Source organism: Aquarana catesbeiana, linkage group LG01 (genome assembly GCF_042186555.1).
Source record: "Aquarana catesbeiana isolate 2022-GZ linkage group LG01, ASM4218655v1, whole genome shotgun sequence".
Taxonomy (NCBI): domain Eukaryota; kingdom Metazoa; phylum Chordata; class Amphibia; order Anura; family Ranidae; genus Aquarana; species Aquarana catesbeiana.
In genome coordinates, this window is record NC_133324.1 from 368,113,146 (window position 1) to 368,136,545 (window position 23,400).

Below are 23,400 nucleotides of genomic sequence, written 5' to 3' on the forward strand. Positions count from 1 at the left end.
TATCTTTGTAAACTGTAATGTTTTTCTTTGTTTGTGTTCCAATAAACTTTTTTTGGAGGAAAAAAAAAAAAAACATAGACATTAAGAAGCACCATGAAGGTGAAAGGTTAGTAATAAAAACAATGATGTCAAAAAAGGGGTAATGATAATGATACTAACAATGATCAATAGCAATTAATAACAAACAAGAAGCATAATGTGTACATCAATTGATAATAGTTATAAGAGAAATTCTAAATGAAGTAAATGAATAGTGTCTAAGTATGTTTACTTACTGGTGCTGAAAGTCCCGACCACCCCCAAAGTGTCCCAGTGTCCACCATGATTGATGAGCCTGTATTCCACCATTATCCTGCGAGTAGCCCATTATGGGGGCTTAATTAAACTGATACTAATCTACTACACTTATGCCCTGTACACACGATCCGACATTACGACAACAAAATCCATGGATTTTTTCCAACGGATGTTGGCTCAAACTTGTCTTGCATACACACGGTCACACAAATCTTGTCGGAAATTCCAAACGTCAAGAACGCGGTGACGTACAACACGTACGACGAGCCGAGAAAAATGAAGTTCAATAGCCAGTACTGCTCTTCTGCTTGATTCTGAGCATGCGTGGAACTTTGTTCGTCAGAATTGTGTACACACGATCGGAATATACGACAACGGATTTTGTTGTTGTAAAATTTGAGATCCAGATCTCAAATTTTGTGTGACAGAAATTCCGATGAAAAATGTCCGATGGAGCCTACACACGGTCGGAATTTCTGACAACAAGCTCCCATCGAACATTTTCTGTCGGAAAATCTGACCGTGTATATGGGGCATAAGTGGCACTTTTTTTTCTCCTTTTCTCTTTTGTCTACACTATCAATGTAACAAAGGTGATTGCTTTGGTTTAGCATACAGTACAATTCACAGTCTCATTAATCTGAAAGTCAAAAATCATAATTTTAGGATCTTAGTGCTCCATTGCCCCACATAAATATTCTTCCATACTTTTATAGCTGCCCAACATGTGCACAGTGCAACACTCCTACCCCAAAGCACACACAAACACGCACAAAGCTGTGCAAATGCATACCTCACAACTTTCTGAAATAGGAACAAGGGACACCTTTTGGGAAAAGGTATGTAGGTGAAGGACACACCCATGACACCCACCCTGCTAGTATATTAGTATTAGAATTAATACACAAAAAAATTACTGGTTAAACCCACAAGTGCTTTTTTTTATCACTACTATTCCTTTATATTGGCTTTTAAGGCCTCATGCACACTGAACATTTTTCTATCTGTCATAGACGTCTTTCCTCCTGGCAGGGGCATTTTTGTAGAAAAAACGCTTAACACTTGTAAAAGTGTGTAAAATGTTTGTGCGCATTTAGCTGCATTAAGCATTTGGGTGTTAATTCATTTCATTGGCCAGAATAATAATTTATTCTGGCCATTAAAAGGAGTTAACGATCAAGCACTAGACGCACGTTTAGACACATTTAGAACAGCATCAAGAGATTTTCTGCCAAAACTCTACTGCTTCTGGATGCACTGGCAGTGTTTTTTTTCTTCTGGCTCTAAACACCTCTTCCTCTAAACTCCTCTAAAAGCCTATGTGTGCATGGACACATATGGGCTAACATGGAGGGGTGTTTAGAGGCATGAAAACAAAATGCCAGACTAAAACCAGCCAAAAAAAACATCCAGTGTGCATGAGGCCTAAAATTTATAAATGCAACAATTTAGAAATTGGATTAAAAGTTTAGCACTGTTAAACACTTTTTGAAATAAACAAATAGTGCATTTTATACAGGTATAGAACAAACAATGAGGAGAAACGAGGGACAGAGGGATTTTGTTCCAAAACAGGGACAGTCCTTCCAAATCAGGGACAGTTGGAAGCTTTGCTAATGGTTGTTACCTATCAATGTAATTGAAGGAATGTTTGACAAAGTTCTGCTTCCTTAAGCATTGTATACATGGACTGAAACTTGACTGGTTCAGCAGGAATCAGCCGAATTTCAGTCTTTGTGTATGGCTGTCTGTTGAACAGAAGCTCGAACGGTCATGCTGGAAAACAAGCATTCGATCAGCGCTTGCAGCCAATTGCTGCAGCGCTGATCCGTGTATTCTGATGGGGGGGTCCCCGATGTCAGAATATAGTATAGCATCTGGAGAGATCCGTGAATCAACATTGTTTGTGTTGATGCAGGGATTTGTCAGGTTTTATTCATTCAGCTCACTGGTTGAACAAAAAATACTGAACACGTATATCCTGCTTTGGTCTCCCCAGCTTGCCGAATGGACAATGAAGCAGTTCACTAATTAAATTTTCTTTTCAGTGTTCAATTGACAACTTTGTGCACTCTAATAGCCCTATAGTCCATTTTAAAGAGGACCCCCCCAATCCCTAGGCTATAAAAAATTTTTGATTAGCTTCTGGTTTCATTAGTCGCAGGGGGGGTGTAGAACAGATGTTCCCCAATTATCTCCTGCTCTCATTTAGGGAGACATTTACCATGAACTGTGGTAGACAAGGGGTTAAGCCATGTCCAGTATTCAGTGCAACACAGCCGCAGCCACTGCTGCCATGACGCAGCATGCACCACATACCTTGCGCTCCTTCTCCATGCCAAATTGTCCCTATTTCCTAAGTACTAAAGTTGGGACATATGGGGTGAGTCCTATGATATAAACAGAAAGCTCTGAAAAAAAAAAACACATTTTAGTTGCTTTTTTTTGTGTGCACAATAAGTAATGAATTACAAAACTAAAACTGCACATAAAAATGCGTGTGAAATTGTGCACACGCGATGTGACAAATGCATGTCAGTGTGCATGACAGATTTGCATGCATTTGCACTATGCAGAATGATGAACCTTGCCTCACTACAAGGTCAAGCTGAGGTCACAGCCTTTTACCTCCTATCAAGTTCCAGTTGTTCGAGGGTAACAGGCACCATTACACATTACATCTGCATTAAGTCAACATACTGTACAAACGAGCAAGCTAGCAGTGTATTAATTACCTCAACCAGCACATTATTTCACCATGCTTAATTAACTGCTGTTTCTTATTAGCATTTCATCATCATTCTTCTCTTTTTTTGATGTGCTCATGAAATTCCCCAGTATTTTAATATCACCTTATGTTTAAACGTTGTTTAAGTTGTAGACGTTTTGCTACATTACAAGCAAGATTTTTACCAGAAGTATTTTTTTTTATTTATGGTTGTGCTCTTGACATGCAGTTAACTACCTGCATGAGGAAATGTTTTTGGAACTGACTGCCCAGTGTGATCAGAACCATAACTGGTAGTGTAGTGTTTTACTAGAAGATACTTACGTAGGAGAAGAGAATTGTTAAGTGGACAAACTGCAAGTTTGGATCAAAACCTGCCAAATAGTCCTTTGTTCCAGAATTATTTATTTTTTTTACAGCAACCAAATGTTTAAATTTTTTCAAGCAGATCATCAGTAAATGTGTTTCTTAAAACTGTATGGACAGGGAATGTCTAAGCTATACTTGATAGAACAAAATGTCTTGACGTTTCCATATAAATACTTTTAAAAAGTGATGGATATACCTTAAGAGGTGCTGTACAGAGGGCAGAATCTATAAACATGCTAGGAGAATGTTTGCAGGTTAGCCTGAAATAAATGTTCACTTGAAATAGATTCTCTGTGAGTCACTGAGCTGGACAGTCTCAATGTGAAATCATTTTAGTGTTCAGATCCCAACTGGGCTTCTTTATAAACACTGGAATGAAAAAAAGAGCTGCTGTCCATAGTAGCGCATCAGATGTTTGTATTTCCATTTGCTACAATAATAATAATAAATAATAAATGATAAAAAGAGCAAGTGCAGTATCCTAAAAAGACGTAAGTGAAAATGTCCAAATTGGGCCCAATTAGCCATTTTTCCTCCCCGGTGTCATGTGACTTGTTAGTGTTACAAGGTCTCAGGTGTGATTGGGGAGCAGGTGTGTTAAATTTGGTGTTATCGCTCCCACTCTCCCATACTGGTCACTGGAAGTTCAACATGGCACCTCATGGCAAAGAACTCTCTGAGGATCTGAAAAAAAGAATTGTTGCTCTACATAAAAATGTCCTAGGCTATAAGAAGATTGCCAGGACCCAGAAGCTGAGCTGCAGCATGGTGGCCAAGACCATACAGCTGTTTAACAGGACAGGTTCCACTCAGAACAGGCTTCGCCATGGTCGACCAAAGAAGTTGAGTGCACGTGCTCAGCATCATATCCAGAGGTTGTCTTTGTGAAATAGACGTATGAGTGCTGCCAGCATTGCTGCAGAGGTTGAAGGGGTGGGGGGACAGCCTGTCAGTGCTCAGATCATACGCCGCACACTGCATCAAATTGGTCTGCATGGCTGTTGTCCCAGAAGGAAGCCTCTTCTAATGATGACGCACAAGAAAGCCAGCAAACTGTTTGCTGAAGACAAGCCTACTAAGGATATGGATTGCTGGAACCTGATGAGGCCAAAATAAACCTATTTGGTTCAGATAGTGTGTGGCGGCAACCAGGTGAGGAGTACAAAGACAAATGTGTCTTGCCTACAGTCAAGCATGGTGGTGGGAGTGTTATGGGGCTGCATGAGTGCTGCCGGTACTGGGGAGCTACAGTTCATTGAGGGAACCATGAATGCCAACATGTACTGTGACATACTGAAGCAGAGCACGATCCCCCTCCCTTTGGAGACTGGGCCGCAAGGCAGTATTCCAAAATGATAACGACCCCAAACACACCTCCAAGATGACCACTGCCTTGCTAAAGAAGCTGAGTGCAAAAGTGATGAACTGGTCAAGCATGTCTCCAGACCTAAACCCTATTGAGCATCTGTGGGGCATCATCAAATGGAAAGTGGAGGAGCACAAGGTCTCTAAAATCAACCAGCTCCGTGATGTGGTCATGGAGGATTGGAAGAGGACTCCAGTGGCAACCTGTGAAGCTCTAGTAACCTTCATGCCCAAGAGGGTTAAGTGTCCTTTTATGAAACTGAGATCAGCGGCGATCCCGAGTCTCACCGCTGATCTCAGCTCATTACCAGTTTATGAAACTGAGATAATCAGCGGAGAACATGTTCTCCGCTGATTATCTCAGCACAGTGAGAATCTTAACTGACTGTCACAGAAACGGCCAGTTTATGAATGTGCGATCTCAGCACCTCACTGGCAATCTGTGACAGAATTCTCACTTTCTGATTCTCCATTTCAGAGATGGAGAATCAGAGTGAGAAGCGCGAAGCTGGCTGAGTATTCTGGAGGAAGCAGGAAGTCTTTTGACTTCCTTCTTTCACCCAGAAGCAGCCATTACAGTCAAAGCACATCTTCCCCATCATTGCACACCCAAAACGAGCAGGTTAGCAATCTATAGTATATATATTTGTATATATATATAGCATATAGCATATATATATGTCTGTGTGTGTTTATTTCAATGCGTATGTATATATATATATATATCTATATATATATATATATAGATCTATATAGCTATAGATATAGATAGATATATATATATATATATATATATAGATCTAGATATATCTAGATCTATATATATATATAGATCTAGATATATATAGATCTAGATAGATAGATAGATATAAATATTTATATATATATATATATATATATATATATATATATATATATATACACATATAAATATATAGATATGTATCTATATATACATATAAATAGATGTATTATATATATATATTTTTTAGTTACATGTTCACGTCTCTGGCTGGGTTCACACTTGTGCGATGCGGGAACCAACGTGATCCCAGTACGGGTTTCCACATCGCACCTGCATTGACATCTGCGCATCGCTGCGGCTGTCAATATAAAGTTAATAGATCACAGCCTGAACTATGAAATTGTGCAGGAATTGGATCGCATCGGTGTGAACACCCATGCAATCCGTTTCCAGTGCGGACCACCTAAAGTGTCCTGTACTATTTTGGTGCAAATGCAATATGATTTAAATTAATATCGCACAAACATTGCATGTGTCATGCACAGCAATGCGTCACATGCAATTTCTGTAATTGCACAATTGTGATCCCAGCCTCTTTCTCTCTCTTATGCCCCGTACACACGGTCGGACTTTGTTCGGACATTCCGACAACAAAATCCTAGGATTTTTTCCGACGGATGTTGGCTCAAACTTGTCTTGCATACACACGGTCACACAAAGTTGTCGGAAAATCCGATCGTTTTAAACGCGGTGACGTAAAACATGTACGTCGGGACTATAAACGGGGCAGTGGCCAATAGCTTTCATCTCTTTATTTATTCTGAGCATGCGTGGCACTTTGTCCGTCGGATTTGTGTACACACGATCGGAATTTCCGACAACGGATTTTGTTGTCGGAAAATTTTATCTCCTGCTCTCCAACTTTGTGTGTCGGAAAATCCGATGGAAAATGTCCGATGGAGCCCACACACGGTCGGAATTTCTGACAACACGCTCTGATCGGACATTTTCCATCGGAAAATCCGACCGTGTGTACGGGGCATTACAGTACCTCACAAAATTGGGTACACCCCTCACATTTTTGTAAATATATATATTTTCATGTGACAACACTGAAAAAATGACACTTTGCTACAATGTAAAGTAGTGAGTGTACAGCTTCTATAACAGTGTAAATTTGCTGTCCCCTCAAAATAACTCACACAAAGCCTAATGTCAAATCCGCTGGCAACAAAAGTGAGTACACCCCTCACAGTTTTGTAAATATTTTATTATACCTTTTCATGTGACAACACTGAAAAAATTACACTTTGCTACAATGTAAAGTAGTGAGTGTACAGCTTCTATAACAGTGTAAATTTGCTGTCCCCTCAAAATAACTCACACAAAGCCTAATGTCAAATCCGCTGGCAACAAAAGTGAGTACACCCCTACGTGAAAATGTTCAACTTGGGCACAATTAGCTATTTTCCCTCCCCGGTGTCATGTGACTTGTTAGTGTTACAAGGTCTCAGGTGTGAATGGGGAGCAGGTGTGTTAAATTTGGTGTTATCACTCTCACTCTCTCATACTGGTCACTGCAAGTTCAACATGGCACCTCATGGCAACAAACTCTCAGAGGATGTGATCAAAAGGAATTGTTGCTCTACAAAAAGATGGCCTAGGCTATAAGAATATTTCCAACACCCGTAAACTCAGCTGCAGCACGCTGGCCAAGACCATACAGCAGTTTTACAGGACGGGTTTCAATCAGAACAGGCCTCGATATGTTTGACCAAAGAAGTTGAGTGCACATGCTCAGCGTCATATCCTGAGGTTGTCTTTGGAAAATAGACTTATGAGTGCTGCCAGCATCACTGCAAAGGTTGAAGGGGTGGGGGATCAGCCTGTCAGTGCTCAGAACATACGCTGCACACTGCATCAAATTGGTCTACATGGCTGTTGTTCCAGAATGAAGCCTTAAAGATGATGCACAATAAAGCCTGTAAACAGTTTGCTGCAGACAAGCAGACATGGATTGTCTGTGGTCTAATGAGACCAAGATAAACTTATTTGGTTCAGATGGTGTCAAGCGTGTTTGGCTTCAACCAGGTTAGGAGTACAAAGACAAGTGTGTCTTGCGTACAGTCAATTATGGTGGCGAGAGCAGGGCTGGACTGGGACAAAAATTTGGCCCTGGACTTCCTCATGACTGGCCCACTTTAATTTTGAGTGTCCCCAACAGCGCCCCCCTTACATCAGAGTGTTCCCAACAGTGCCCCCCTTACAACAGAGTGTCTCCACCAGCAGCCCACTTCACATCAGAGTCCCCACCAGCAGCTCCCTTCACATCACAGTCCCCACCAGAGAGCCCCCGTCAGCAGCCCAGTGTGTCCTCCCTCTCCTCCTCCTCCCACATGTACTCACCGTTTTGAAGACAGCTTCTCGTTCCTCTCTCCAGTCATGTGATAACAAGTGATAGGGGAGTGAGGAAGGAAAGTCTGCCGTTGGTCTATCTCCTCCTGCAGGCTGGAGGGAGCATAACGCCTAATGCTCTCTCCAGCATATAACGGAAGCTGCTCCTCCTGACAGGAGTGAAATTGCGATCACTCACTGTCAGAGAGGAGCGGCTCCAGGACCGCACCTGACTGGCCTACTGAGCCATCGGCCCACCGGGTATCTCCCGGTAGTCCTGATGGCCAGTACATGCCTGGGTGGGAGTGTCATGGTCTGGGGTTTCGTGAGTGCTCCCGGCACTGGGTCGCAGGGCAGTATTCCAACATGATAACGATCCATGCTACATCAGGTAAGTAATTTTATTATGTTTTTGCCACCAAGCTAATTTACTTTTTTCATTTTCATGGAATAGGAATTATATAGCAGTAGAAGACACACTGCCATATAAGTTTAGGAATATATATATACACACACACAGACATATATATATATATATATATATTTAAGAATGAAAAACAAACCAAGAAAGTTTTTGTTAATATATATACAAATATATCTGTTACACCAATGTAATAAAAATTAAAATTCTATAATATGCTCTTGTAATTATCTTTTACAGATAAGGCCTATTATGGATGTAGAGACTACCCTCCTACTTACGGCTATAACAGCTGTTGCAGCGGCAGCTGTTAGTCTAGCCCAGGATAGGATTAGAAATGTTAGGCTCAGACAGCCTTGTGTGTTCCGGACACGTACAGTCCTGGATGAGCTGTTTGACAATGATGTTGAGGACATGTTTCGGCTGAACCGTCAGGGGGTCATGGAGGTGTACAATTTGATCAAAAATGATATTGAGCCCCTGACTGGGAGGACCAATGCGATTTCAGCAATGGTCCGACTATTGGCCATATTAAATTACTTAGGAACAGGAAATTTTCAGCCGTCATGGGCTCGCATCATTGGAATTAGTCATTCCAGTCTTTCTAGATTCCTGAAACCAGTTCTGAAAGCCATTAAGCGACATATGAATACGTACATCCATTTCCCTAGAACCATGGAAGAGTGGCAAGAGGTGAAGGTCGGATTTTTACGCCAAGGAGGGATGCCAAATTGCCTGGGAGCCATAGACGGTACTCATATTGCGCTCATACCACCACATAATAGAGAGGAGGCATTTCGTAACAGGAAATACTACCACTCTATTAATATGCAGGTGGTGGTTAACTCCCACCATCGCATTATGAGTATCAGATCTGGGTTTCCCGGAAGTTGCCACGACAGCTATATCCTGCGGCAGTCAGCTCTCTTTGATCGATTTGAACAAGACAAATGTGCGAGGGCTGGCTGGTGGGTAAGTACATTTCATTTTATTCATATTTTATTGCCAATGTATAACTATGTATTTTTACGATTGATAACCACTTCAGAACCACCCCATAGCTACAATACTCTTGTTCTGGGAGAGCGTCCAAGGACGTCTTCTATGAACCCCCCCCCACAATGTGCTTTCTTTGCAGCTGATTATACATTGCATTAACTGTACAATCCCAGCTGATCACATATAAAAAAAACTTTAAGGTTATCTGCATTCCTTTCCTCACACGCCATCACAAGGAGTAAAACGTAAACGGCTAGTGTGAAAGGGGACATGCACAAAGATAATCAGAGCCCGGTAGGGATTGGAGTTGAACAAAACACGTATTTTTCTTTGCCAGCACTTTTTTCATTTCCATTCGATTGAAAGTGGGGAACTCCACGGACAGTTGATGAGTCATACCTTGTTAAGCATGCAGTGGCCAGCTGGCCAGCCCACTCATTGGCAAAAAGCTAATACTAAAGCTATACTTATTTTATGTACACCATCAGTCGGCTGCTCTTTTTGAGAAATGCAATTGTTCCAAAAAATTGGAATAATAACCAAAAGATTTTAAATATTAGATATTTTTGGAGAAATGTTTAATGGTTTTGAAGTGTCTAGTGTGTAAGAAGAATTAACATTTTACCCTATTAGATCTATATATATATATATATAGATATATATATATAGATATATATATATCTATATATAGATATATATCTATATATAGATATATCTATATATAGATATAGATATACTTCACCAAATCACAGTCTTTTTGAGTTATTAAAAATGGAGATAGCACAATCTGTTGCTGCTGCACATGGTAGCCATTTAGCTTATAATGTCAGCTTGATCAATAAAGTTGTTCCAAGCAAAAAAATAGAAAAATATAGGTTTATATACAGAGCAGCACATGATTTTGCATTCCCTGTTCAATCAGAGAAGAGAATTTTTAATTTTAATTAACTTCATGTCATATGCAATCTTTAAAAAATAAACAATGGGCCCAACCACGAATACAGCAAAAATGACTTTTTTTATTGGAATATTTCATTTCTCTCATGTGTAAATATATTGGCAATGTATTAATAAAAATTTAATCTTTTTCCTCTAACTATTCTCAATTAATATAAATTATGTAAAATATTTATATTTTAAATTACAGGAGACGCAGGATATGGCTGTAGATCATGGTTGCTGACGCCTCTGGCGAATCCACAGACTGCGGCCGAGGTTAGATATAATAGTGCACATATCCGTACCCGTGCAGTTATTGAGAGGACTTTTGGGATGTGGAAATCCACATTCCGATGCCTCTCAAAAACTGGCGGGTTTTTACAGCACTCTCCGGAACTGGTGTCAGATATCATTATTGTATGTGCAATTCTACATAATATTGCTCTTGCAAACAATGTAGACTTGCACATCAGTAATGATCTGCTACCAGAAATACCGGCACTCCCGGCTGCCTCTGAGGATTCCTCAGACCTAGGGAATCATGTACGTCAAAATCTTATTCGGACCTATTTCAGGGTAATTAAAAAATGTTTCAATTATCCTTACCTTTTGTTGTGAGCGACAACATTTTTTAACCTTTAATCAACATTATGTATTCCAGAGTCTACAAAGCGGGATGACTAATTAGGCTAACATTTCTAATCCTATCCTTGTCAAGTGTAGTTCCATCATTGTATTTGTAAGTTACATTTTCACAATTTTTATCTTTTTGGTAATGTAATGTTCATATCTGTAATGGAGAAGTAGGACCAAAGCTCTTTTGGTCAAAACTGCACTAGTGGGTCACAGGAGTGGATTTCCTTATGCTGTCCTATCACCCGTTTTCAGCCAACGCCATCACTTTCATGTCGGGATCCACCATTAAATTTCCCCATAATAAATAATGTAAACTCGGATGATTTTTTACAAATCCATACATTCATAATTCAATAATTTTTAAGTCCATATAAAAAGTTTATATCAATCTAAAAGACTGTGTAACCCTACAATGTCCATCCACAAATGTAAGCCTGCCCAAGGGGATTAGAAGCAAAATCCAGCAGGAGCTAAAGAGTATGTTAGAGAAGCGCCTCTGATGCCGCGTACACAAGAGCGGACTTTACAGCAGACTTTGCCCGGCGGACGGGATTTCGTCGGACAATTTGATCGTGTGTGGGCTCCAGCGGACTTTGTTTTCTCAAAAGTTGGACGGACTTAGATTTGAAACATGTTTTAAATCTATCCGTCGAACTCGAGTCCGGTCGAAAAGTCCGCTCGTCTGTATGCTAGATCGACGGACAAAAAGCCACGCTAGGGCAGCTATTGGCTACTGCCTATGAACTTCCTTGTTAGTCCGGTCGTACGTCATCACGTACGAATTGGACGGACTTTGGTGGATTGTGTGTAGGCAAGTCCATTCATTCGTAAAGTCCGTCGTAAAGTCCGTCGAAAAGTCCGCCGGGCAAAGTCTGCTGTAAAGTCCGCTCGTGTGTACGCAGCCATCTGGGGTAAAGCTGTCCACATGATACGTCCTGCTCACCACTGACTCTCACCGCTGTCAGTCTGCAATCGTTACCAGGAAGACTACCCTGCATTAGAGCAATTTGAAAGCGAGGTACGCATCGTGGAAGGGATGAAGACGATGGTGGTGAGGAGGACAGTCTATGTAGACAACTTTACCCAGAATGCTTGGATACTTAGAGGAGCCTGTTTTAATTAGCAACAATGTGACTTGCTAAATGTTGTACCTTCATGAAATGTAACCATATTGCTACACTTAGAGGCGCATCTGTTCTGTTCTAATGCTCTGTTGTGATATGACGCTACTTGTATATCAAGACATTTCTTGTATATCAAGTCAAAAAAAATTTTTTAGTTTCCTTGTCTTGCAAAACACAAACCATGTTATTTTACAACCAACGTTTTGCTTTTGTGTAAAATAAATGTTTATTTGAACACACAATGTATCAGTGCTAAGGTAAAAGGTAGCGTTATTCCTTTGCTTTACAGAGTTGTTGGCGTGGTCTGGACATGGTCGAGTACGGACGTGCGGCTTCTGAGCTCCTGGCTTTCTTCAATACTACTTTATTTATCTCTCTAACGGTATGCTCTTACCAAAGAGGCGCAGGGGAAAGTCAACATCTAGGACAACCAAACTCTGAAAAAAAGGAGAAGAGGCCTGGCCTGGAGAGGAATGGAGAAGGACATGGATCGTAAGAGCTCCGCTTGCAGACTCTCCCTTAAGCCTCGTACACACGATCTGACTTCCATAGCAATTTTACGTGGATTTTGAGCTGAATCGGTACGCACGGTCGGATTATCTGACAAGACTCGTCCATCAGACAATTATGGCCATAACGCTGACGCTGATCGCTGAATGAGGGAATACACTTATCTGATCAAGTGACTCGAACACGCCACCACCACCACCACCACCTTACCACGCTATTTGTTTAATTAAAAAAAATATGTTCAAAGTGTTTAAGACTTAAATGGTTTTTTAATTCAGTGCAAAATAGGCATTTTTTACATACATAGTAAACTTTCTCATACAACTTAGAAACGGCAATTATAACATATATAGATACAGTAAGTGCAAATTTAAAGTGCAACAGTTAACAATATAACTAATTCTCCAGCAACGGCTGAATTACCCCCCACCCCACATAATTAATTTCAAACATATTCAAATGTTTGTGGCATCCGTGCCATTGTCTGTGTCATTAGGAGGGGCCATTTGCTGACACAGTGGAGCCACAGCACCTACCAAATAGAACAGGGCAGTGGACATCTTTTTTTGCTCCTCAAACATATTTGACAAGTGAATATTCATACGTTCGAGGTTGTCATTTGTTCTTGTCATTTGGGCTACCACAGCCTGCTGATAAGTTTCTTGTGTGTTTTGTCTATCATTAAGTTTGTCAATGAGTGCATTCAATGTCTGCCCTAACTGGTTGGCAGCATTGTTTGCAGCATCCTGCCATTCAGACAGGAGTTCTCTTCGTCTTCGGCCTCTTGGAGCCCGAAGCGGAATCGATAATGTTGGTGCAGTTTCAACCATTCCTTGGAATCTTGCGTCTTCATGATCTGCAAATTAAAAAAGTTGCAAAAATAAATAAAATTCATTCCTAACATGACATTCAAAAAAGATAAAAATTTGATATTATTCGTGTTTACTTGGTTGTGTAAGTTCATCCCCTACTTGTCGATGACCAGTGACATTTTCTGTCTCCACTCCTATGAGAAAAAAAATTGATTTTGTCAGATAATTTGGGTATAACTTGCTAAACGAGGAGAGTGCAAAATCTATTGTTTTCGCAAATTGTCTTTAAACAAGCTGAATTTAGAAGCTCATAGGATAGTATGCACAGTTGCACCAGATTGTGAGTTAATCTCCGGCAATGATTAGCACCTAATACACACTAGCATTTTTTATTCAATCAATAAAACAAACATATTCTAAAAAAAGAAGATCTAGGAAGAAGATCATGTATTAACGCTGAAGTTTGTAAAACAATTTGATAAACCTGTTTAATTCATTCCCCTTCAACAGAAGATGGCTGTTCAAGCGGCTTCTGTACACAGTGGACAACTGTTGGCTGCCTTCTATTGAAATAGCTATTGAACTTCCACTTATCGGATTGTTTCCCCCTTCTGGTGCCACAATTGGCACCTTTAGGGGGGAGGGGGGACAGGATACCTGTGTTTGACTGATATTCTTTCCCAATTCCGGGAGTCCCGACCCCGGCCTATGACGTCACCGTGGGGCTCCCTCCTCCGCTCCTCCCATGCCGGGACAGTAGGAGATAGGAGCGGGCCTCGCGCATGTGCAGTAGGTTTCCCGGCGTGAAGGCAAGAAGGCTACACTGCCAGTACCCTTACCCACAATGGCGTCGGCAACAGCCGACAGATGATGGAAAAATCACTTGACTCCAGGACAGGTAAGTGTCCATTTATTAAAATCCAGCAGCTGCAGTATGTGTAGCTGTTGGTTTTTAAGTTTTAAATTTTGGGCGTAAGAGCACTTTAACCACTTCAGCCCCGGAAGAATTTACCCCCTTCCTGACCAGAGCACTTTTTGCGATTCGGCACTGCGTCGCTTTAACTGACAATTGCGCGGTCGTGCGACGTGGCTCCAAAACAAAATTGGCGTCCTTTTTTTCCCACAAATAGAGCTTTCTTTTGGTGGTATTTGATCACCTCTGCGGTTTTTATTTTTTGCGCTATAAACAAAAATAGAGCGACAATTTTGAAAAAAACGCATTATTTGGTACGTTTTTCTATAAAAAATATCCCCCAACAATATATAAAAAAACATTTTTTTTCCTCAGTTTAGGCTGATACGTATTCTTCTACATATTTTTGGTAAAAAAAATCGCAATAAGCGATTATTGATCGGTTTGCGCAAAAGTTATAGCGTTTACAAAAAAGGGGATCGTTTTTTGGCATTTTTCTTAAAAATTCTTTTTTTTTTTTAAATGGCGGCGATCAGCGATTTTTATCATGACTGCAACATTATGGCGGACACATTGGACATTTTTGACACATTTTTGGGACCATTGTCATTTATACAGCAATCAGTGCTATAAAAATGCACTGATTCCTGTGTAACTGACACTGGCAGTAAAGAGGTTAACCACTAGGGGGCGGGGAGGGGTTAAATCAGTACTAGGGAGCGATTACTAACTGTCAGGGGGATGGGCTGTGAGTGTGACGTCACTGATCTCTGCTCCGATGACAGGGAGCAGAGATTGAGTGACACTGTCACTAGGCAGAACGGGGAGATGCTGTTTACATCAGCAGCTCCCCGTTCTTCCTCCCCGTTAGGCGATCGTGGGTATCCCTACGGCGATCGAGTCCGCGGGACCCGTGACCCAACTCAAGGAGCTGACCGCCTTTTAAAGGGGAACGTACAGGTACGTGATTTTGCCTGTACGAGCCCTTCTGCCTCAGTATTTGTGCGTGAGGCGGTCGGCAAGCGGTTAAGAAAGATGCAATTGCACAAAAACATCTTTATATTTACCAATACAAGATGGTCCTGCTATGGGCTCCTCGTTCACTGGGGATTGAACTGAAAATTAAAAGATAAGAAGATATTAGACACTTCATACATAGAAACAGATCAGTAATTACACATCAAATTTTTAAATATTTTTGAACATATGTATATTCTCTAATTACCATGTATATTTTCACTGTCTTGATCATCCACCGTATATGCCACGACAAATTGACTATTTTCTAGAAACAAAAAAAAGGATTGTTATTAGATTTTTTGGACATTATACTTTGGAGCGGAGAAGCCCTAATGTCCCCTGCTGGTGCTCCACGCCCCTACTCTTTGGCAAATGCCCCTTCCCTGGGGCGACCCATGTGTGCTCACTCCTGAGGCACCCAGTCTGCGTCTATTGACAAAGACCAGGCGACTCAGACACGCCCCCCCACTCCCTCATCACAGCTTTTGATCGACAGACAGCAGCGGCAGCCAATTTGCACAATGAGGAAGCAGACAGTGGAGAGAGTCGCTGCTCTGGTGCACATCGCTGTATCAGATCTGGCTCAGGTAAAAATAAAGGGGGGTTTATGTGAAAAAATATTAAAGTAAAAATTGGAGGAATTTAATTTGGTTACAGCGTTGCATGTATTCACAATTGTCAATGAACGACTTCTGTGCCCCTTTTACCCCCCTTTTTTGACCAGGCCATTTTTATAAAATCAAAATAGGTATATATTGATTGCTTAGCTTAAAAGATATGCACCTACAAACAAGATTTAAGGACCTTGAATTTTTGGGATATTGTTTACTAGTAATGGCGGTGATAAGCCAGTTTTAGTGGGACTACGACCTTGGGGCAGACAAATCTGACACTAGGGGGTTATTTACTAAAGGTAAATCCACTTTGCATTATAAGTGTACTGAAAGTGCACTTGGAAGTACAGTCACTGTAGATCTGAGGTGGACATGCAAGGAAAATCAAATACAGCATTTTTGCTTGCACATGATTGGATGATAAATTCAGCAGAGCTTCCTCTCATGTCAGAGATTCCACACTGATCTACATTGACTGCACTTTCAAAAGCACTTGTAGTGCAGAGTGGATTTGCCTTTAGTAAATCAACCCATAAGTGATACTTTTTGGGGAATTGCAACACCAATACTATTATGAGTGCTAAAATAAAATGCACTGTCACTGTATAAATTACACTGGCAGAGCTGGGGTTAACAGGAGGGGCAATAAAAGGGTTAAGTGTGTCTCTAGGGGCCTTGCTGCAGTAAATGTGTGGAAGGTGGTCTGGAAGAGGTTAAATTAGCACAAAAAGCAAGAAAAAGGCCTTGTCAAATCCTTATGCATAAAGTTGTTATTACCTACCTTCATCGTCAAACAGCATAAGTGTCTCATCTGGTGAAGCCTAGATATCAGTGGAGTTGTCTCCATTTGTTGGACCCTGTACCACTTTAAATAGAATTATAAAGATTAATTATTTAGTTTTGAAACTGTAGAAAAAAAAAAAATTAAATTACTTACTATGGGCATCAGAGTCGTGCTCTCCAGGTACTCCCAGAATTGTGTCGGGTCCAAGGCACCCCTTCAGCTCCTCCTCATATGTAGTGAAGGTGATATCTGGGGGTGGTCCTCCTCCAGTACCTCTCTGGTATTTCGCTAAAGCGGAAAGTTTTTTTTTAATCTGCCCTTTAATGTCGCGTATTCGACGCTTGCATGTGACTATGCATCTGGGAGTATCACCACATGCATTAACTTCCTCTACTATATTGCTCCATATGGCAGATTTTCTGCCTTGGGACAGCATCCTGGACCGGGCACCAAATAAAGGTTCCCAATTACTCACTACCCTTGAGACCAGAATGCAGTTCTGTGCCAATGTAAATTTGCTAATACGCTTTTGAACACCCTCCATGCTGCCAAAACTCCTACCACACCCTCAAATGAGGAAAATCTTTCCAGAAAATTAACTTGCTAAGGACTTTGCCATTTTTTGAGGGTATAGGGTTTTTTTTTTACATAAAATATATATTTATTGTAAATAACTGTTAAATATTCTTTATATATACATATATATAAATATATATGTATTTATATTATTATACCCACATTTAAATGCTATTATTAATGTCATTTTTATATAATTTTTAATTTATTAGTGAATAAAATTCTGTAAACCCTGAAATATGGTTTTACCCATGGCATGTTCTATTACAGTTATATGGGTGTTTATCAATTATTAAATATATTTTATTGTAATTTTTTTAAAAATATTTATACTTGTATACTTTATTAAAATGATTTTTTTATGATTATAAATGTATTTTGCATTTATATGAATGGTGTACAGCTGAATTACATATGTGGATTACATTCATTTACTATACACCATTCACATTTAAATAGGCACATGTATGATCTTTAAATATTGATAAAAACAATGTTTTTTAATAATTAGGTTAATGTATATTGTGTAGGGGGAATTTAACTTTATTATTTTATTATTATGTTGGGGAATAATGTATGCTGATTAGTGCTAAACTTTTGTATTTTATGCTTCCTCATACTGTAATCCCGCTACATCACGCGAGATTACAGTGAGAGGAGGCATTCTGAGGAGTTCCCGGCGTTTGTAGATCGCTCCTCAACTCAACATGAGAAGCGATCTACACACTTTCATAAACAGGCACTCAGAGGAGAGCGATCTCCTCTGAGAATGCCTGAGAACTGAAAAGCGGTATTTTACCGCTGTTTCATAAAAGGACACCACAAGGCAGTGCTGGGAAAAAGAATGGTGGCCACACAAAATATTGATACTTTGGTCCCAATTTGGACATTTTCACTTAGGGCTATACTCGCTTTTGTTGCCAGTGGTGTAGACATTAATGACAGCAAATTTACACTGCTATACAAGCTGTACACTTACTACTTTACATGGGACAGTGCAAAGTAGCTAATACTAAAATAAAACAAGCCTGACACCAAAATATATATACTTGGTCATATAATGGCCACAGTGATTATTCAAGGGGTAACCCAAATTTCAATTTAACCAAAACCAGCTTTCAGCATAGCATTACATTTTAAACTTAACAAAATGATCCAATACCAGATCTCAATCACCATGTCCCTCCAGACTTATACTGGAAGACGAACCCCACCAGCCAAAGCCAATTGTGAAACAAAAGGCTGAGGCCCCCCCAATATCGTGGCTTTTTCTATAATATTCTGTAAACCAACATTGAAGATATCTAGACCTATGTTAGATAAAATGTACCAGGTCTGATCTATAGAGACCTGAAAGAAAAAAATCCAAATCAACGTGGCGATAGGATAAGTCATTGGAAGCAACTAAAAATTATGAATGGTTCTATTTAAATGCCTACGGATCCTGTGTAAATAAAACAAAGTACCGGAAGGAGACCAAAGTAACCTAGGAATCATCTAGGTTACCATGGACGATTAATAAATCTGGGCTGGGCCAAACGTTAGACAAATAAATCAACTCATTTCTTACATTCTTCCAGCGTAAATCCCTAACACCATGCCAAAAGATTTGCAACGCATGAACATTGAAACCCAAACTGAGCAATTCCTTGCCTCGGCTCTTTTGTAGGCGCAGTGAAAAAATTAATCTCCTACAATCCAGACCTTGAACCTAGGAGAATCTGAAAAAGGAAAAATAACTAATTCAGGTTGAATGTAAGACTTATATCTACAACTGTTCCAACAACCCAACCTCTGAACTTATTCCGAAGAAAAACCCATAGTGTTTGCAACAGTGGCTGCCCCTATCCTAAAGGAGTGGGAGGAGAAATAAAAGCCGGGAAAGACCAAGGGTTTTAAGACAAGAAGATCGCACAGAAGAAAATTGATAACGAGTAAGAGGAGTCAAGTCACTGTGAATAAAAAATTAACAATGAAAGAAAAGTCTGAAAAAAAGAAAAAGTTTGAAATATTTTGGACAGGGCAGATAGCCATATTCAAGGCCTTACCTAAATTAATAACGCGTCCATTACCACCTTGGTAATTTTTTGATCTGCGAAGGCATATAGTGAGTGAATCGGAAAAATCAGCCACATCACTACCCAATAGGAAGACTTGTTTGGGGAGGAAAACTCACCCAGCCGTAAAGCGCCAAAAAAGGCAAATGAGAAAGCTGCTTTAAATAATAAAGTTGCATAGGGGGAAAAAAAACAGACTGAAGTCAAAGTCTGCATTAATTTGACTAAAAGATCAATAGAAATGGGTCTCCTACCATCTTTAACCAAATGGGAATGCCTAAAACCTTTCAATACTTGAGGGACTGGATAAAAAGTAGACAAAGCAGGAAGGTTAAAAAAATTTTAGAAAAAAGGAAACACCCGCCAAAATTTTATGGATAGAACTGGTACTAAGCTTAGAGTGAATTAAAAAGGAAACAAAAGACAGCGCTGTATAAGCACTGACACTGGCAAAACTTCAATTATACGTAGAGCAGAAATTACTCCATCTCGACCATGCCTGCAGATAGTCCTCCCATGTTCTAGATGAAACAGAGTTCTTCAAATTGGCAGAGATTAATCCCAAATCAAGCCCCAGAGGAATTCCGGGCATTGGGAGCCAATTGGGTCTGCTTCCGGAGTCAATTTGTGGAACCTGGAAAACTGAAGACGAGACAACAAGTCTGCAATGCTATTGGTTACACCTCGTAAATGTTTAGCCTTAAAGCAAACATTAAACTTCATACAATGTAAAACTAAAAAATGAAGCAATTTAATCACAAATTCAGATTTAGAAGATAAACAATTGACCGCGAAGAGGACGCCTTTATTATCAGTGTGAATTAATACCCTACGATTTTGAAACAAGTCGCACCAAATAACTACAGAAACCACTACCGAGAATAACTCTAATATGACTAAATTACGAGAAATTTCCGGGTTCTTCCAAGAGGTGTGCCATTCCGATGCACACCAGTGACCTGCCAAGAAGGCACCAAAGCCTATAGAACCCGAAGCATTGGTGAAAAGGCCAAGATCAAAATCATCTAAAAACTCCTTCTGCCATACTGTTGAGCCATTAAAACCTAACCAGAACTTGTCCCATACTTTTAAATCATCCTTAATGGCTTTTGAAATAGTAACTTGTGAAAAAGGATTTTTAAAATTTTTCGTAGCCCTAGCAAACCGGCGAGAAAAAATCCTAGCTAACGGAATATCTCTAGAAGCAAAAGCAAACAAGCCCAAAAGAGATTGAACGTCCTTAAGCAGAGCTTTCCTTTTGGATAAAAAAGAGGACATTAAAGATCTAATTTTGAATAACTTGGCAAGAGGCAATCTAAACTCCATGGCGTCTGAATCAATGACTATACCCAAAAAATCCAAACTAGTTGATGGGAAAACAGTTTTCTCCCGGGCAGGGCGAATACCAAATCCTCACAAATGTTAAAGAAAGCTGACAACAAATCAGAGCAAGTAGAGCAATCGGAAGGACCGATAAAAAGGAAATCGTCTAAATAATGAATATAACCAGCACTTGAATGTACCACAGACAAAACCCATTGAAGAAAAGAAAAGGCTTCAAAGTAAAAACAAGATAAGAAGAAACCCATTGGCATACATCGAAATAATAAAGCCCATTAAAATGAAAACCTAAAGAACTAAAGCCTTGTTAATGCACTGGAAGTAACCGAAATGCAGACTTGATATCAGCCTTGTCCATTAACCTATTTTTTCCAAAATGCCCGAGCAGGACCAAGGCCTCATTGAAAGAGGCATACGTGATTGAAGCATCAAAATCCGTAACCTCGTCATTGAGAGAATCACCAGCAGGATAAGATAAATGGTGTATAAGGCAGAAAGAGCCCGGTTCTTTTTTAGGTACTATGCCCAAAGGTGATATTCTGAAATTGGAAAAAGGAGGAGGAAACAGACCTCCTTTGCCCTCCGTCAATTCCTTCTTAATTTTATCTTTAACAACCTCTGGATGTGAATAGACCGATCGCAAGTTATCAACTAAAATACAACCTGTCCCTGAAAATCCAGGGACTAAAAAAACATCTTTAAAGCTGCTACGAAGTAGCTCCGCCATCTTGATGTTTGGATAGATTTCTAGCCAGGGAAGCATGCTTGACAACTTCACTGGTGTCAGAGCCTTTTGAAAACCCATCCCTGGACTGAAGAGGCTGGCCTGACATGGCAGAGGCTTTGTGATAAAATCTACAAGCAGGGTGTACAGTATGAGCACTCATGCTTGTATTTACAGTTGGACAAAAACTTACATTGTCCCCCATTAAATGCAAAGCAGAATCTTTTGCAAAATGAATTATTAGAAGAACTGAGCCTTTTATATTGCAATTGGGGTTTTGGAGGCAACATCAGATTTAGCCAAAGGCCAACGTCCTTTACACCCGCAGAGAAAGATGTACTGTCAGTTTCTGTCTAAAATTTTCATCGTAATGAAACCATGAGATGCTACCGAAATGCCTAAAGGCTTCCGCAACAATATCAAGGTGCTGGAATAACCCAGAACATTTTTCTGGAACCTTTTACCCATTACTGAAGCGAAAATACAGAATGCTTGTAGCCAATTCTGGAATGTCTTAGGTATGGCTCTCCTCCTATCCTCTTCCGAACGAACCTCTGATTTCTTATCCAACTTAGAAAGAAATTCTTAGAAGAGGGCAGGAGGGACCATATGTCGACAAATTCTCCTCTCCAAATTTTCTCCTTAACCGAGGAGGATAAATGAAAGCTCAATGGGGAGATGTAGCACGGAAGAGCTTCTTTCATACAAGCTTCTGATACCTGCAAGCCACTGGCGCTTTCTGCCAAATCCCTTCAATGGCAGCTTGTTGCTATGAGAGATTCCACCAATAGTACCTGCCGAGAGAAGGGAGAGAAGCAGAAGAGGGGAACAGAAATATATATATATATATATATATATATATATATATATATATATATATATATATATATATATATATATATATATATATATATAAGGGATTGCTGCACATATAGGATATTTTTAAAAAAATGAAAAAAGTTACATACTTTCCATGTTATGCAAGGTAAGGAACAGTTTCAGGCTAAGACGATAGTGCCCTTCTTCAAACTAAAAGCATAAATTACATCAAGATACAAATGCAATTAATTAATTTACATTCACTAAGTAATCATGAGCGTAAAAATTAGCATAATGAATGAAATGACAGAACCATTAGGTGTAATGAGCTCCCCACACGTCATGAGGATACAAGGAAAAGGCACCTGTTAACAAAAAAGAAGAAATAGATACACACACATTTTATATATATATATATATATATATATATATATATATATATATATATATATATATATATATATATATATATATATATATATATATATATCTCTTGTGACATTGGGGGATGTCTAGCTCAGTGGTAGATGCCTTTTTAGTAAGCTCACAGCGAACAGGAACTTTAGTTTAAGGGCATGGTAGCCCACTTTTATTAAAAGGAACAAAATAAAGAAAAGTTAATACATGCACTTGGATGCCCACACAGGGGTTCTTCTCCCAAAAAATAAAAACAAATAAAAAATGCCAATCCACCTGGCTCTCTTTAGCAGTACTGCCACTTTACGCTTCAGACTTATTGGCCATATAACAGGGTTCCCGTACAACTACTGTACCTCTTTTCAGCTTCCTTGCTGCTCAGGCCTTCCACTTCAGGCTCTCATCTGCCTCCTTGGACGCACACAGCGTCTATCTAGAAAGCAGCCCCTCACTGCTCTGATCCTCAGACTTGGGTCTCTGGCTTCCACTAGTGCACACCTGCACTCTCTGGACTCCTCGGGAGGGTCGAGCCCAGAACCCTAATCCTGACTCTGCTATAAGCCCAGGACCCACTTGCTCAATCAACCAGCCAGACTCCTGGCTGTTCCCAAAACCCGGTCCCAGGATTGGAGATTCTGTCCCACCTATAACGCTATGGAATCTCAGGGCTCCAGGTCCCCAAATGGATTTTACAAACTTTGGAAGAAACTGATAAAACAGATTCCTCCACATACCCCTGGAGCCCCTCAACCTGCCTATTTGAGAACCCTGGGCGACAATTACTAAGACAGGGAAC